A 15,754-nucleotide genomic window follows, 5' to 3' on the forward strand; every position below is an offset into this window, starting at 1 on the left:
CACAGTATTACCAGAAAATTAAACATAGAATGATAGAAAATCCTCACATATCAAAAATCACCCTAAATGTAAATGGACTGAACTCACCAATAAAAGGCACAGAGTAGCAGATTGGATCAAAAAACTAAACCCAACCATATGCTGTCTCCAAGAGATGCATCTCAGCTACAAGGACAAGCATAGACTCAAAGTGAAAGGGTGGAAATTGACACTCCAAGCAAATGGTATCAGAGAAAATCAGGTGTAGCTATACTGATATCAGATGAAACAGACATCAGGGTGAAAAAGGTAACAAGAGAAAAAGATGGACATTTCTTTTTTTTATTTTTATTTATTTTTTATTTTTTTATTAGTTTCAGGTGTACAAGACAAGGTAATACTTAGACGTTCATCATTTATATCCCTCACACTGTGAATCCCCCTCCCCCCATCCATTATCCCTCCAACCTCACACTGAGCCATCACATTATATATATAAAATTATAGTTAGCATTCATTAATGTTTGGCTTCAGGTGTACAATGCCATGGTCAGGCATCCACATTATCTCTGAGGTGGTCTCCCAAATAGGACGCATGTCCATCAGATACCCAACAAAATCTTTACAACATTATTGAATAAGTTCCCCAAATTAATTTTCAGAATACCCTGAGGCTATCTTGTGGTTACCAGCTGCTTCTTAATCCCTTCACCTTTTCCCTTATCCCCAACCCCCCCCGCCCACGCCCATCTAACAACTCTCGGTTTTTTCTTTGTAAGATGGACATTTCTTAATGGTAAAGGGGACTATACAACAAGAAGACATAACAGTCATCAATATTTATGCCCCCAATCAGGGAGCACTGAAATATACCAAGCAACTACTAACAGAACTAAAGGGAGAAATTGACCAAAACACAATTATACTAGGGGACTTAAATACATCATTGACAGCTATGGATAGATCATCCAAACAGAAAATAAATAACGAAATAGCAGCCCTAAATGAACACACTAGATGAAATCAACATAATTGACATATATAGAGCACTTCATCCTAAAACATCAGACTATATATACATTCTTTTCTAGTGTATATGGAACATTCTCAAGGATAGACCATATATTGGGACATAAAATCAGCCTCAGCAAATTTAAGAAGATTGAAATCATACCAAGCATATTCTCTGATCACAAGCCATTGAAATTGGATATCAACTGCAAAAAGAAAGCAGGAAAAACCACAAATACATGGACATTAAACCACATACTTTTAAAGAACGACCGGGTTAAAGAAGAAATTAGAGGAGAGATCAAAAGATACAGAAACAAATGACAATGAAAATACATCCTACCAAAATTTCTGGGATGCAGCAAAAGCAGTTTTAAGAGGGAAATTTATATCATTACAGGCCTATCTCAAGAAACAAGAAAAATCCCAAATAAATAACATCATGTTACACCTTAAAGAACTAGAAAAAGAAGAACAAGTGAAACCCAAGGTCAGCAGAAGAAAGGAAATAACAAAAATCAGAGCAAAGCTAAATGAAATAGAGAACAACAAAAAAAGACAATAAAATAATTAATGTGACAAAGAGCTGGTTCTTTGAAAAGATTAACAAAATTGACAAACCCTTGGCTAGACTCACTAAGATAAAAAGAGAGAAGACACTAATTAACAACATCAGAAATGAAAAAGGGGAAGTTATCACGGACACCACAGAAATACAAAGGATCATCCAAGAATACTATGAAAGACTTTATGCCACCAAATTCAATAACCTAGAAGAAATGGACAAGTTCTTAGAAATATATAGCCTTCCAAGGCTGAACCATGAAGAACTGGAAAATCTAAACAGACCAATAACGAAATTGAATCAGTCATCCAAAACCTTCCCAAAAGCAAAAGTCCGGGACCAGATGGCTGTACTAGGGAATGCTACCAAACCTTCAAAGACGATCTAATACCAATCCTGCTCAAACTCTTCCAAAATATTGAAGAAGAGACAATACTCCCTAATTCATTTTATGAGGCCAACATTACCCTGATACCAAAACCTGGTAAGAACAACACAAAAAAAGAGAACTACAGACCAATATCTCTGATGAATACAGATGCAAAAATCCTAAACAAAATTCTAGTAAATCGAATGCAACAATGCATTCAAAATATTATTCATCATGACCAAGTGGGGTTCATCGCAGGGACACAAGTGTGGTTGAACATTCACAAATCCATCCATGTGATACATCACATAAACAAAATAAAGGACAAAAATCATATGATTATATCAATTGATGCAGAAATAGCATTTGACAAGATACAACATCCATTTATGATTGAAACACTTAATAAAATAAGTATAGAAGGAAAATACCTTAACATAATAAAGGCCATATATGACAAATCCTCAGCTAATCTCATAATTAATGGTGAAAAACTGAAGTCCTTTGCTTTACATTCAGGAACAAGACAGGGCTGTCCCCTATCACCTCTGCTTTTCAACATAGTATTGTAAGTCCTCGCCAGAACAATCAGGCAAGAGAAAAAAATAAAAGGCATCCAAATTGGGAATGAAGAAATTAAATTGTCACTCCCTGCAGATGACATGATGCTATAGATAGAAAACGCTAAAGACTCCACCAAATAGTGATTAGAAACAATCAAGGAATTCAGTAAAGTTGCTGGCTACAAAATCAACGTACAAAAGTCCATCTACAAAATCAACGTACAAAAGTCCATCACATCCTTATATACTAACAGTGAAACATCAGAAAAAGAAATACAAAAAACAATTCCTTTTGCAATTGCAGCAAAAAGAATAAAATACCTAGGAATAAACTTAACCAAGGATGTGAAGACCTATATGCTGAAAAGTATAAAACATTTTTAAAAGAAATTGAAGAAGACACAAAGAAATGGAAAGACATTCCGTGCGCATGGATTGGAAGAATGAACATAGTTAAAATAGCCATATTACCCAAAGCAATATACAGATTTAATGCAATCCCCATCAAAATCTCAATGGCATTTTTTAGAGAAATAGAACAAAAAAATCATCAGATTTGTTTGGAACCACAAAAGACCCCAAATAGCCAAAGCAATCTTAAGAAAAAAGAACAATGCTGGAGGTCTCACACTCCCTGACTTTAGCTTGTACTACAGGTCAACAATAGTCAAAACAACATGATATTGTCAGAAAAACAGACAAATAGTCCAATGGAATAGAATTGAGAACACAGAAATAAAACCATATAAATACGGACAGATAATTTTTGACAAAGAAGCTAAAAACATACAATGGAAAAAAAGAGCCTCTTCTATAAATGGTGCTGGGAGAGTTGGAAAGCAATGTGCAAAAGAATGAAACTGGACTGCTATCTGTCACTATGTACCAAAATTAATTCAAAATGAATCAAAGACTTAAGCATATAATAAACTGCATAGAAGAAAACATAGGTACTAAACTTATGGACCTTGGGTTCAAAGAGCATTTCATGAATTTGACTCCAAAGGCAAGGAAATTAAAAGATAAAATAAATGAATAGGACTATATAAAACTTAAAAGCTTCTGCACAGCAGAAGAAACCATAAAGAGGCAATAAAGAGGCAATCAAGAAGAAATAAAGAGGCAACCAACTGAATGGGAGAAGATTTTTGCAAACAGTGCCTTCGATAAGGGGCTAATATGCAGAATATACAAGGAACTCATGCAACTCAACAACAACAACAAAAAACAAACAACCCAATTGAAAAATGGACAGAAAACTGAGAGACATTTCTCCAAAGATGACATACAAATGGGAAACAGACATATGAAAAAATGCTCAACATCACTAATCATCAGAGAAATGCAAATAAAAACCTCACACCAGTTAGAATGGCTATCATCAAGAAGACAAATAGTAACAAGTGTTGGAGAGGCTGTGGAGAAAAAGGAACCCTCATACACTGTTGGTGGGAATGCAGACTGGTGCAGCCACTTTTGGAGGCAGTGTGGAAGTTCCTCAAAAAATTACAAATAGAATTACCATATGACCCAGCAATCCCTCTTCTGGGTATCTACCCCAAAAATCTGAAAACATTTATCCATAAATACACGTGTGCTCCAATGTTCATTGCAGCTTTGTTTACGGTGACCAATACACGGAAACAACCAAAATGTCCTTCAATAGATGAATGGATAACGAAGTTGTCCATTCAATGGAATACTATTCAGCTGTAAGAAAAGATGAAATAGGACCATTTGTCACAACATGGATGGATCTTGAGATTATAATGCTAAGCGAAATAAATCAGACAGAAAAAGCAGAGAACCATATGATTTCACTGATATGTGGTATATAAACCAAAAACAACAAAACAACAAGACAAGCAAATGAGAAACAAAACTCATAGACACAGACAAAAATTTAGTGGTTACCAGACGGTAAAGGGGGAGTAGGTGGTAGATGAAGGTAAAGGGGATTAAATATATGGTGATGGAAGGAGAACTGACTCTGGGCGGTGAACACACACTGTGATTTATAGATGATGTAATACAGAATTGTACACTTGAAATCTATGTAACTTTGCTAACAATTGTCACCCCAATAAACTTTAATTAAAAAAAAAGATTTTCTGATTATTAAGTAGGTTTTGGTTATTTTTGCCAGATCATACAGTACAATTTACACAATGTAGGAAACTATGATTTATTTTTTTTTAATCAAAAGATTGAGAAAGGATCATGGAAATGGGGAATTCCTGGACATGTTTGAGAAGAGTAATGGGTGCTACAGGTAGACTTAAGAAGGGAGCTGTTGAAGGTAGACACTAGAGAGGACACTGCTCAAATAGTTCCAGGTTGAGGTAATGAGCATCTGCATGGAGATGAACAGCAGTGAGTTTGATGACAGCACCATATTTTGTGGTCTGGCTATTAATCAGCTGCAGGACTCTTTCATCATATGTCTGTCCTTTGCAGATCCATCCAAGCCCCCATGTCTGCACTGAGTTATATACCCCTGAGGCAGGGGATGTGCCTCCTTCTTCTCTTTGTGCAGTACTGGCAGAGCAGGTGGTAATAAGGCTTTTGATGAATGTGTCTAGTTAATGATAATCTTCCCTCATAGCCCTTCTGGCTTGAAAAGATCCCCCTGAACCCAGAGATCTATTTCTTGGGATCAAATTGTAGTCCTGAATAAATGATGGTAGAAAAATGGGCCAAAGATGAAGCCTACTAATAACTCTGAGAGAGATCAGATTTAAAGAGGCAGCAATCCTTTAATCCCAGGTGATATTGCTTCCATTGCAAACCCTGGAGTCCATGTCACCATACTGAAGAGCCCTGGCTGTAGTCCTCAGCCACCTCATCCCCAGAAGAGGCAGGGAACATTAGCTGGTCCAAAAGTGGGCATGATAGGCTGGCTATTGAGGGTCAGGTAGGGCTGGACAGTGTAAATATAGCCACAGCCTGCCTCTGTCTCGCCTGGGAGCAATTGGTGTGATCAAGATGCAGAGAACCCTAATCCTATCTTGGCAAAGAGGCAGCCTGATACTAGCCAAGGCTTTCTACCCATAAATTCTGCTTTATAAATAGAGGAACCAGTATGCAAGATTGTAGCAAGGGTCATTGAGGCATATTGCAAGGTAACAGAGTGACAGAATTTCCGGGAAGGAGGAGCATTCCTGTCACTAGATCTAGCCTTCCTGTCTCAAGCAAAACTGTATTGTGAACTTTGGCTTCTTTCTGTATCACCTGTGCTTCCATTTTAGGGGGGCGGGGAGTAGTATGTGGATACAAAATCTAAACTAAGGCTTTTATTGATCCCTAAGGTTCAGAGATCTTGGGCAATTGAGAGTCTGTGTGTATTGACTCATAAGTGTGTGTTGTGGGTAACAGTGATCATAAAGATGTTTAATATCAATAATGATATAGTGTAGTGGAAATTAAGTATTTGTCGTCATCCTATAACTTTCAACTGCTCTTTAAATTTTGGTAACTTACCCTGTTATGAATACTCTCTTCCCCAGGAAGAAGCCAGAAAATTCACAACTGCAGATCTCTCCCAGCTATGGTACAGTCATATGATCCAGGCTTTGGCAATCAGACATCCTCATGAGACTTGGATTCAGAAGTAAAAAAATATGGGAAGATAGCCACACATGAGCAATCAGTCTTCAAGCAGGTATGGTAGCAGAAATCTCCAGCTCTTCAGGAGTGGCACTAGTAGAGCTTCTAGTTATAAACTGTTATGAGACCAAGTGGTTGGACCTTGTTTCTGGCTGCTTACCTTCAGAGTCTAGATCTCTTGGTAACCAGGAGATTGGATTACTAGTATTCTGAACCCATTTTTTAGCTTAAAGTTCCAGAATTCTGCTGTTTGCCTCTAAAGATCCGTTAAGTGTACTGATTGGTACTTGGGATGGTTATCTGCAATAGACCTTCAAGGAAATAGAGAGATGGTGGTTGGTTATATGAAGAGGTTGGATTTGAAAGCAAGGCAATGATTATTTACCTAGTATTAAAGGAAGGGATTCCTGGTAATCCATGAGGGACAGTGATGAAACAATGACTTAAATTATCTCCTGACCTATGTACTCAAAACTTTGGTGGCCTCCATGATGGAGGACCTGAGGAATGCAAGTACTGTGGGCTGAGCTTGGTGCTCGAACTTTATTGCAAGGTTTAAAAAAAGAAAATAAGTCAAAAGATAAAAATTTTAGCTCATGAGACTGTCCTGCAATCATGTAGCTTCTATGTTATGTCTTGCAGCCACAGGGCCCGTGTAGATGAAACTCAAACTCACAGTGGGATGTGAATTATAAAATAGGTTGATTTCATACTTTCAAGAGGATTTTTATGAAGAAGTGAGGACACTGACTGGGAAAGAGTGATACAGGGAGAATTGGTATGGGGACATCTGAGAGAGAGCATCTCAATTCCCAAAGTCTCAGCAGGAGAAGCCCTTTTTCTCATCCTCATTGAGGCTGTTCCTGTCTTAATTAAATACATGTGATGACCTTGTTCAATAGTGTTACCTTAGAGGTAACATTTTGTCCTCATGTATTATGCTAACCACCTCTCATTGCCTTCTGACCTGTAACTAAAGTCAGATCCTAGGATATGCCAGGGAGGGCAGCAAATACAAAGTCAAACTGGGGAAATGAAGTCTTACATGACAAAAATAATGATAATATTTTGCTCATTTTTATGGTTAAAAACTGGGAAATATGCCTGGTAATGGATGATAAGTGGCTGGAAGAGGATGGAGGTAGAAACAGAATTGTAGATAGTGCCAAATTCATTAATATGGATTCACTTAGTGGAGATTTTGGATTGAATGTGCTAACTCAAGTAGTTGGGAGTAATTTTAATGATTTCGCATTCGGTTGGTTAACATTTAATCGCATCAAGATCTTTACCGAATGGAAGCTGAGATACCAGACATCATTAGGGAAAATGTAGAGAGAAATAAATCTCAAAACTTCAGTAAGAAAAGGAATGTTGAAGTGGATTTCTTATGTGTGACCCTCTCACTAACCCATAAATAAGTCCTTGAAAGACCTCAGAGACACTCCATTCTCTAAAGCTCTGAGATATAGCATTAGTGAAAGGAGCACCAATGGATTGGTGTTGTATTGTAGGTGCTGTTTTCTGTAGGCTGCAGATACATGTGGAAGATGTTACCATTGAAATAATCTCTCTGAACCCTATGATTTCACTGATATGTGGTATATAAACCAAAAAGAACAAGACAAACAAATGAGAAACAAAAACTCATAGACACAGACAATAATTTAGTGGTTACCAGAGGGTAAGGGGGTGGGGGGTGGGTGATGAGGGTAAAGGGGATCAAATATATGGTGATGGAAGGAGAACTGACTCTGGGTGGTGAACACACAATGGGATTTATAGACGATGTAATACAGAATTGTACACCTGAAATCTATGTAAATTTACTAACAATTGTCACCCCAATAAAATTAATTAAAAAAAAAAAAAAGAAATAATCTCTCTGATTGAATAAGGATGATGGGGATATTATAGCAGTGGAGGTCAAGTAACAGGATTTACCCAACATGAGTCAAAGCAATGTTGGCATACCCATCACTCAAGGTTCAAGGTGGAAAACAAGGACTTTAGCTTCTAGCCAAGATGGAAGAGCAGGAACAGATTTACCTTCCCACCTGAAATATCTAAACAATAAGACAAAATATAAGAAACAATGGTTTGATAGTGCCAGATAGATACTAGACTTACCAGGGGGATCCTTTCAAATTATATAAATGTCTAACCACTATGTTGTACACCTGAAACTAATATAAAACAATACCGAATTTCAACTATAATTAAAAAAAAAGCCATGGGAATATGAAGGACAACATAGGAAATATAGTCAATAATATTGTAATAACTATGTACAGTGTCAGATGGGTAACAGACCTATTGGGGTTATCACTTTGTGAGGTAGTATATAAATGTCTAATCACTATGTTGTTTTGTACACCCAAAACTAATTTAAAAAACCAACTGGATGAATATTTTAAATGCTCCAGAACAGCGTATTTTAAAAATAAATATTTATTCTGAAACACACACGCCCACACACAAACGCACACACACACACACACACACACACACACACACTGGTTTGAAAAATTGAAGATCAGGTAATAAAGGAAAGTTTTTCCTGGGAAATGAGAAACAAATAAGGAGACCTTCATGATGATACCAATTTACATCTTGGAAAGAGTTTCTGGGGAACTCTCTCTTGGTGCAGGGAGGAAGACCCATGCAGAATTTGGTAAGGTCTCTGAGTTGAACAGACAAACCTGGAAGTGTAGGAAGAAGAAGATGATTAGAGTTTGCAGAGAAAAGTACCAAGTGGAAAAACTCTGCATGGCAAGAGAGCTTTGCAGATACTCAGAGGATCCCCCTGAATCTAAACCAGAGTAAATATTAGTGAATGTATGTGAGGAAATTATCCAAGACCAAGGAAAGAACTACATTACAGAATTAGAGTTAAGAATGTTTGGAATTCACATAGGGCTGAGAATAGTTCTTGTTCTCACCTGTCAGAGTGGAAAACTTCATAATTCATGTAACATCAGATAGAGTATTTTGAAGGGTTTTGCTTCAACAGTGGGGGAAGATTTAGTCCTAAATGCGGCTCTGATATCAACAAACTCAATATAAAAGCAAGACTTGAGAGGATCAGACTGTGTCTAAGTAATTTAACTGAATTTCAAAACAAAGCTACAGAATATTTATAGGATTGTAAAAATATTCAGCACCAAACATCATAAAATATACAATGTCTCACAGCCAATAAAAACTTATGAGACATAAAAAGAAGCAGGAAAATATGACCTGTAATGAGGGAAACAAAATTAATTAAATGACACTGACTCAGAAATGACACAAATGATGGAATTAGAAAAAGTTATAAAAACAATTGTTATATCAGTTACCCTGTTTCCCCGAAAATAAGACCTAGCTGGACAATCAGCTCTAATGCATCTTTTGGAGCAAAAATTAATGTAAGACCCAGTGTTATGTTATGTTATGTTATGTTATGTTATGTTATGTTATGTTATGTTATGTTATATTATATTATATTATGGACCTGGTATTATATTATAGAAAAATAAGACCGGGTCTTTTATTAATTTTTGCTCCAAAAGATGCATTAGAGCTGATTGTCCAGCTAGGTCTTATTTTTTGGGAAACATGGTCTTAAATGAAAAATGTGCTGGGTCAGATTAAATATTGCAGAAGAAAATGTCAGTAAAGTTTTAAACATGGCAGTAGAAAAGATCCAAAATGAAACATTTAGAGAAAAAGACTTTAAAAAACCCTCCCACAGAGAATCAGTGCGCTGTAGGAAAATGTCAAGCAAGATAGTACACATGTAATTAGAGCTCAGAAGAAAAAGGGGTGAGTAGCAGAAAAAAATATTTGAAGAAATAATGGCTGGAAATTTTCCAAATTTGATGAAAACTTTAAGTCAACAGATCCAGCAAGTTCAATAAATCTCAAACACAAGAAACATGAAGAAAACTATACCAAGGCATATTATAGTTAATTGCTTAAAACTGTGATCTATAGAAAATGTTAAAAGTAATCAGAAAAAAAATCAGTATGTACAGAACAAAGAACAATGACTACAAAGTTCTTGTTGTAAACAATGCAAGCCAAACATAGTGGAACAACATTATTGAAATACTAAAAGAGATAAGGGTAAAGAGGACCAAACATATGGTGATGAAAGGAGAACTGATTCTGGGTGGTAAACACACAATGGGATTTATAGATGATGTAATACAGAATTGTAAACCTGAAATCTATGTAACTTTACTAACAATTGTCACCCAAATAAACTTTAATTAAGAAAAAAAAAAGAAATACTGAAAGAAAAACTTTCAACCAACAATTCTACACCCATCAAAATTACCTTTCAAAATGAAGGTGAAATAGACTTTTTCAGACACTCAAAAGTTCAAAGAATTTATCACCAAGAGACCTATCCTACAATAAATGTTAAAGAAAGTTCTCCAGGCAGAAGAAAAATGAAACCTGATAGAAATCAGGACCTACACAAAAGAATGAAGAATGCTAGAAATGGTAACGATATGAACCAATAAAAATATTTTTCTTATTATTTACATCTCTTTAAAAGATAATTGACAATGTAAACAAAAATAATAACAATGTATTATGGAGTTTATAGCATTGCATAAATAAAAGTATGGATGCCAGATAAAATATGAATCTATACAAATGATTAAAGAGGACTAGAAATGGTAACTATGTGAATAAATATAAAAGAACTTTTTCTTATTTTTAAAACCTATTTAAGCAAAAAAAATAGCAATGCATTGTGAGATTTACAACATATGTAGAGGAAAAATGTAAGACAACAATAGCACAAAGCCAAGAGGAGAGAAGTGGAAGTACATTATAGTAAGGTTCTTATACTTTATGTGAAGTAGTGTAATATATGAAGGTAGACTGTGGTAAGTTAAAGACATATACTATAAACCTTAAAGCAACCTCTGAAGTAGCTAGTAAATCATTATATATCTATATAGATATGCTACATATAAATTATATATAGATATCTACATATATCTATGTCTATCTATCATCAGTATCTACCTATCTATATATAGAGAAATTAGCTATGTTGTTAGGCACATGAACATGTAGTTGTCATGTCCTCTGATGAAATGACCCTTCTTCATTATGAGATGATTCTCAAATGGAATTATAAAAATACTCAATCTAAAAGAGGCATCAAAAGATGAAAAGTGAACCAAAGAATTGATGGAACAATAGAAAACAAACAGCAAGATGAAAGATTCAATTAAATGTAAGTGGTCCTAGCACTCCAATTAGAAAGCAGTGGTTATAAGATCAGATTAAAAAAATTTTAAAAAGCAAGATTCAACTATATATGCTGCCTACAAGAAACCCACTTCAAACATAAAGACACAACTAGGTTAAAAGGATGAATAAAGATATACTATGCTAACACTAGTTAAAAGAAGGCTAGAGTGGCTATTTTAATATCAAAGTAGATTTCAGAGCAAAGAATATTGCCAAGGATAGAAAGAGCCTATGTTCATAACGATAAAGGGGTCAGTTTATCAGAGGACATGATAATCCTCAATGTTTATATATCTAAACAGATAATTTTGAAATATATTAAACAAAAACTGATAAAACTGCAAGGAGAAATAGACAAATCCACAATTATGCTTTGGAAAGTTTAACATGCCTCTTTTAATAATTGAGAGAACAAGTAGACCAAAAATCAGTCAGGATATAGAACACTTGAATAACCTATCTAGCAACCCAACATGTTAGCATTTACAGAACAGTTCACCCAACAGCAGATTACACATTATTTTCAAGGGTTAACAGAACATTTACAAAGATAAAGCAAATTCTAGGCCTTAAAACAAGCCCCAATAATTTAAAAGGACTCAAATCAAAGTTTGTTTCTCTCTGCAAATGGAATTAAATTAGATATCAACAACAACAAAATACTAGGATATATTCCAAATACTTGGAAACTAAACAACACACAACTAAATAACCCATGGGTTAAAGAAGAAATTACAAGGGAAGTTAGAAACTATTTTGAACTGAATAAAAACACAACATATCAAAATTTGTGGGATGCAGCTAAGGTAGTACTGAAAGGGAAATTTACAGCACTTAAGGGAGAAATTTATCTAATGTGTATATTAGAAAAGTTTCAATGGCAAATAACAGAAACCACTCTAGCACAAAGGGATTAAATACAGAAATTGAATGCTTATGTAAATCCTTGGAAGGGCTGAAGAATTGATATTTAGAATGACACTGCCAGTCAGTTGAGCTTCTAACTTTTCAAGAATCACAAAGATAGGGAATCAGGAATCGACCACTACAAATGATAACTCTAGAAATATAACACCTTATCTACCATCCATGGAACAGTAAGCCATGATTGTGTAACAGCCAACTTCAGCATCAAATGATGCCCACTAGATTCACACTAGCAACACATACATACTCCCCCAATCCCGCCTCTTAACAACCATAAAGTTAAGGATTAAATACTGGGAATCCTGTGAACAACAACAAAAAAACTCAATACAATCATGGCTATACTTGACTAGGAAAATCAACAGAAGCAGCAAAAGCATGGTTTCTACCTCAATTCTACCTTCCAAATATTATGCAAGAGCATCGGATTGCTGAAACCTAAATTACATCCAGTGTCATAGCTGCAAAGGCGTCTGAGAAATGTTGTTTTTAGTTTTCCAACCTGAAATGGATAGCCACCATAACAACTAGCATGACTTAGCAGAGCTAAAGTGGTGACTAGAATGATCATTAGCAGTGACTGATTGATCATAGGTCCTCAAGGACTGAAATAGATGGTTAATCTGTTTATATTTTATTTGAACTTTAGAAGAGAAAAAAAATTCTTAGTCTGATGAACAGAGGTGTGTCTATAGCAACTATAACAGAGTATGACGGGCTCTCACCAAATTTTCAGTTTTCACAGTGTGAAACAAGTAATTCTACAGAGATTTGTGTAACTTTAAGACTTAAAAAATATAGGTGTCTTGGGAGCCAGCATTTTTTAACATCCTTCCAGTATTTTGCTAATTTTCTATATTTTAAGACCTACTATTACAAGGAAGAAGCCAACTAAGGTGCAGGAATGTGATCTAAAATGTACCAATAAGAGCCACTCTACTGGGACTTGAATTCAGAAGTAACCTATATGAAGAGGTGGCTACACGTGGGGGAATGTTATCAGGAAAGCATGCTCGGTGAAGATAGTTGATTCTTCACAGGTGGTAGTGGTAGAATTTCTGCCATCTTGTTCCAGGCATTATAGGGCCAAGCAGCATTTGTAGAGATATTTTTGCTAGAGAAATCCTTGAACATGGTTGCTGCCTTTGGGTACAGAGCCCCAGAGAGCAGATTCCAGGCTCTCGGCTTCATGTGGAGAGGTGCTGGCTCGAGTAGTAGATAGCCATCAGCTGTGGCTGGCTGGCCATCAGCTGTAACTGTTGAGCCATTGGCCACTGATATAACTGCCGTGGCTACGGAAGGAAGCTGAGGAGAGTGGAGGAGAGTGAAGGAGAATTGAGGAGAGTAGGTCGGTTGGCAGCAAAGTGGACAGCAGGTCGCACGTCATGTAAACCCAGCCTCCAGTGAGACCATAGTGATATGACTTCCCTACCTATGGCTGCGTGGGTGTTCCTTTTTGGCTTCATCACATCCTGCATTCTTATGTGGGGAGTGGGAGCAGAGACCCTATGGAGACAGCCAGGGGTGCAGTTTCCAGACTCTCGGCCTCATGTGGAAAGATGCTGGCTCAGGTAGTAAATGGCCATCAACTGTGATTGGATGGTCATCAGCTGTGGCTAGTTGGCTGTCAGCTGTAACCAGTGAGCCATTGGCCACTAATATAACTGCTGTGATTACGCTAGCAAAAAATGGGGGCTAGCAAGAAGATGGTGGCTGGCAAACACGGATTGCAGTTAGGACGACGGGTTGCAGACAGTGTGGCTCCTGCTTTCTGTGTCTCCAACCCAGCCGCCAGGGAGAATATAGTGGCGTGACTCCCGTATCTAAGGCTCTGTGGTGTTTCTTTTTGGCCTCACCATGTCCTGTGTTCTTATGTGGGGAGCGGGAGCTGAGACCCTGCAGCCCGCCCCGCACGACACTGCCCAGCCTCAGATTTTGCCTCTCTGGCTCTTTTGGAAATTCGGTGAGCTCATAATATCCTTTAATAATTCCACACATTCCTTTTTTTTCTTTTTTTTTATATCAACTAGACAGGCTGAATCCTGTTGTTTGCAAATACAAACCCTGGCTGATACAATAACAAATCCTCTAGTATGCATTTTAAACAGGCTCCTTGATGGAACTAGAGTTTTATGGCTTCCAGAATAAGGAAAAAGAGAGAAAAATTCTCACAAAACACATGTACAATAGAGGTTTCAGAGTATATTCAGGGCTCAATAGACACTTCACACAATCTATATAATATTTTTTTAATTTATTTATTGGGGTGACAATTGTTAATGAAATTACATAATTTCAGGTGTACAATTCTGTATTACATCATCTATAAATCCCATTATGTGTTCACCACCCAGAGTCAGTTCTCCTTCCATCACCATATATTTGATCCCCCTTACCCTTTGGTAACCACTAAACTATTGTCTGTGTCTATGAGATTTTGTTTCTCATTTGTTTGTCTTGTTGACAACAAGTCAACAAGTGAGAGCAGACATTCACAGAGGATCTGCAAGACCCTCCACCACTAAAGAGAGATTTGGGATATAATTCTTTAGTCAGATACATGTGTCTTGCAAACATTTTCTCCTAGCTTGTTTATTCACTCTCTAGAAGGTATCTTTTGTTGAGTAGACATATTCAATTTTGGCGAAGTCTAATTTTTCAAATATTTCCTTTATGATTATTGCTTTCTGAATCTTGCTGAAGATATCTTTACCTATCTTTTGGTCACAAAGATATTCTCTTAAGTTTTCTTCTATAAACTTTACAGCTTTAGCTTTTTATGTTTAGGTCTCTGATCCATTCTACAGTGAGTTAATCACTGTGTATGATATGCAGTAGGAGTGCATTATTTTTCGAATAGATATACAGTTGTTCTAGCATCATTTCTTGAAAAGACTTTCTTTTCTCATTTGGTTGGTTTAGCATCTTTTTGAAAATTAAGTTACTATGTAAATGTGGGTCTATATCAGGACTTTGTTTATTGTTTTATTTATCTATATGTTTATCCGTATGGTAGTAGCCATACGGATAGTCTTGATTATTATAATTTATAAGTTGCGAAGTCAGATAGTTTGTCTTTTGACTTTGTTCCTCTTTTTAAAATTTGATTTTGAAAAGTAACATATAGTAAAAGTGACTTTTTAATATTGTATAGTTCTATTCATTTTAACACGTATGTAAATTTATGTAAAAATCACCACACTTGGAACACAGAACTGTTGCTCCCTTTCCCTACTCCTAATCCCTGGCAGCCACTAATCTATAGCTTTGTTTTTTAAAAAATGTCATATAAATGGAATCATACAGTATGTAAACTTTTGAGAATGGCTTCTTTCACTCAGTAAAATGCTTTTGAGATTTAACCAAGTTGTTGCATGCATCAATATCATTCCTCTTTCATTTGTTGGATAATATTTCATCTTATGAATGTACTGCAGTTTGTTTATCCATTCACTAGTTGAAGAACACTTGGAT

This window comes from Rhinolophus hipposideros (assembly GCF_964194185.1).
Source record: "Rhinolophus hipposideros genome assembly, chromosome: 24".
NCBI lineage: Eukaryota > Metazoa > Chordata > Mammalia > Chiroptera > Rhinolophidae > Rhinolophus > Rhinolophus hipposideros.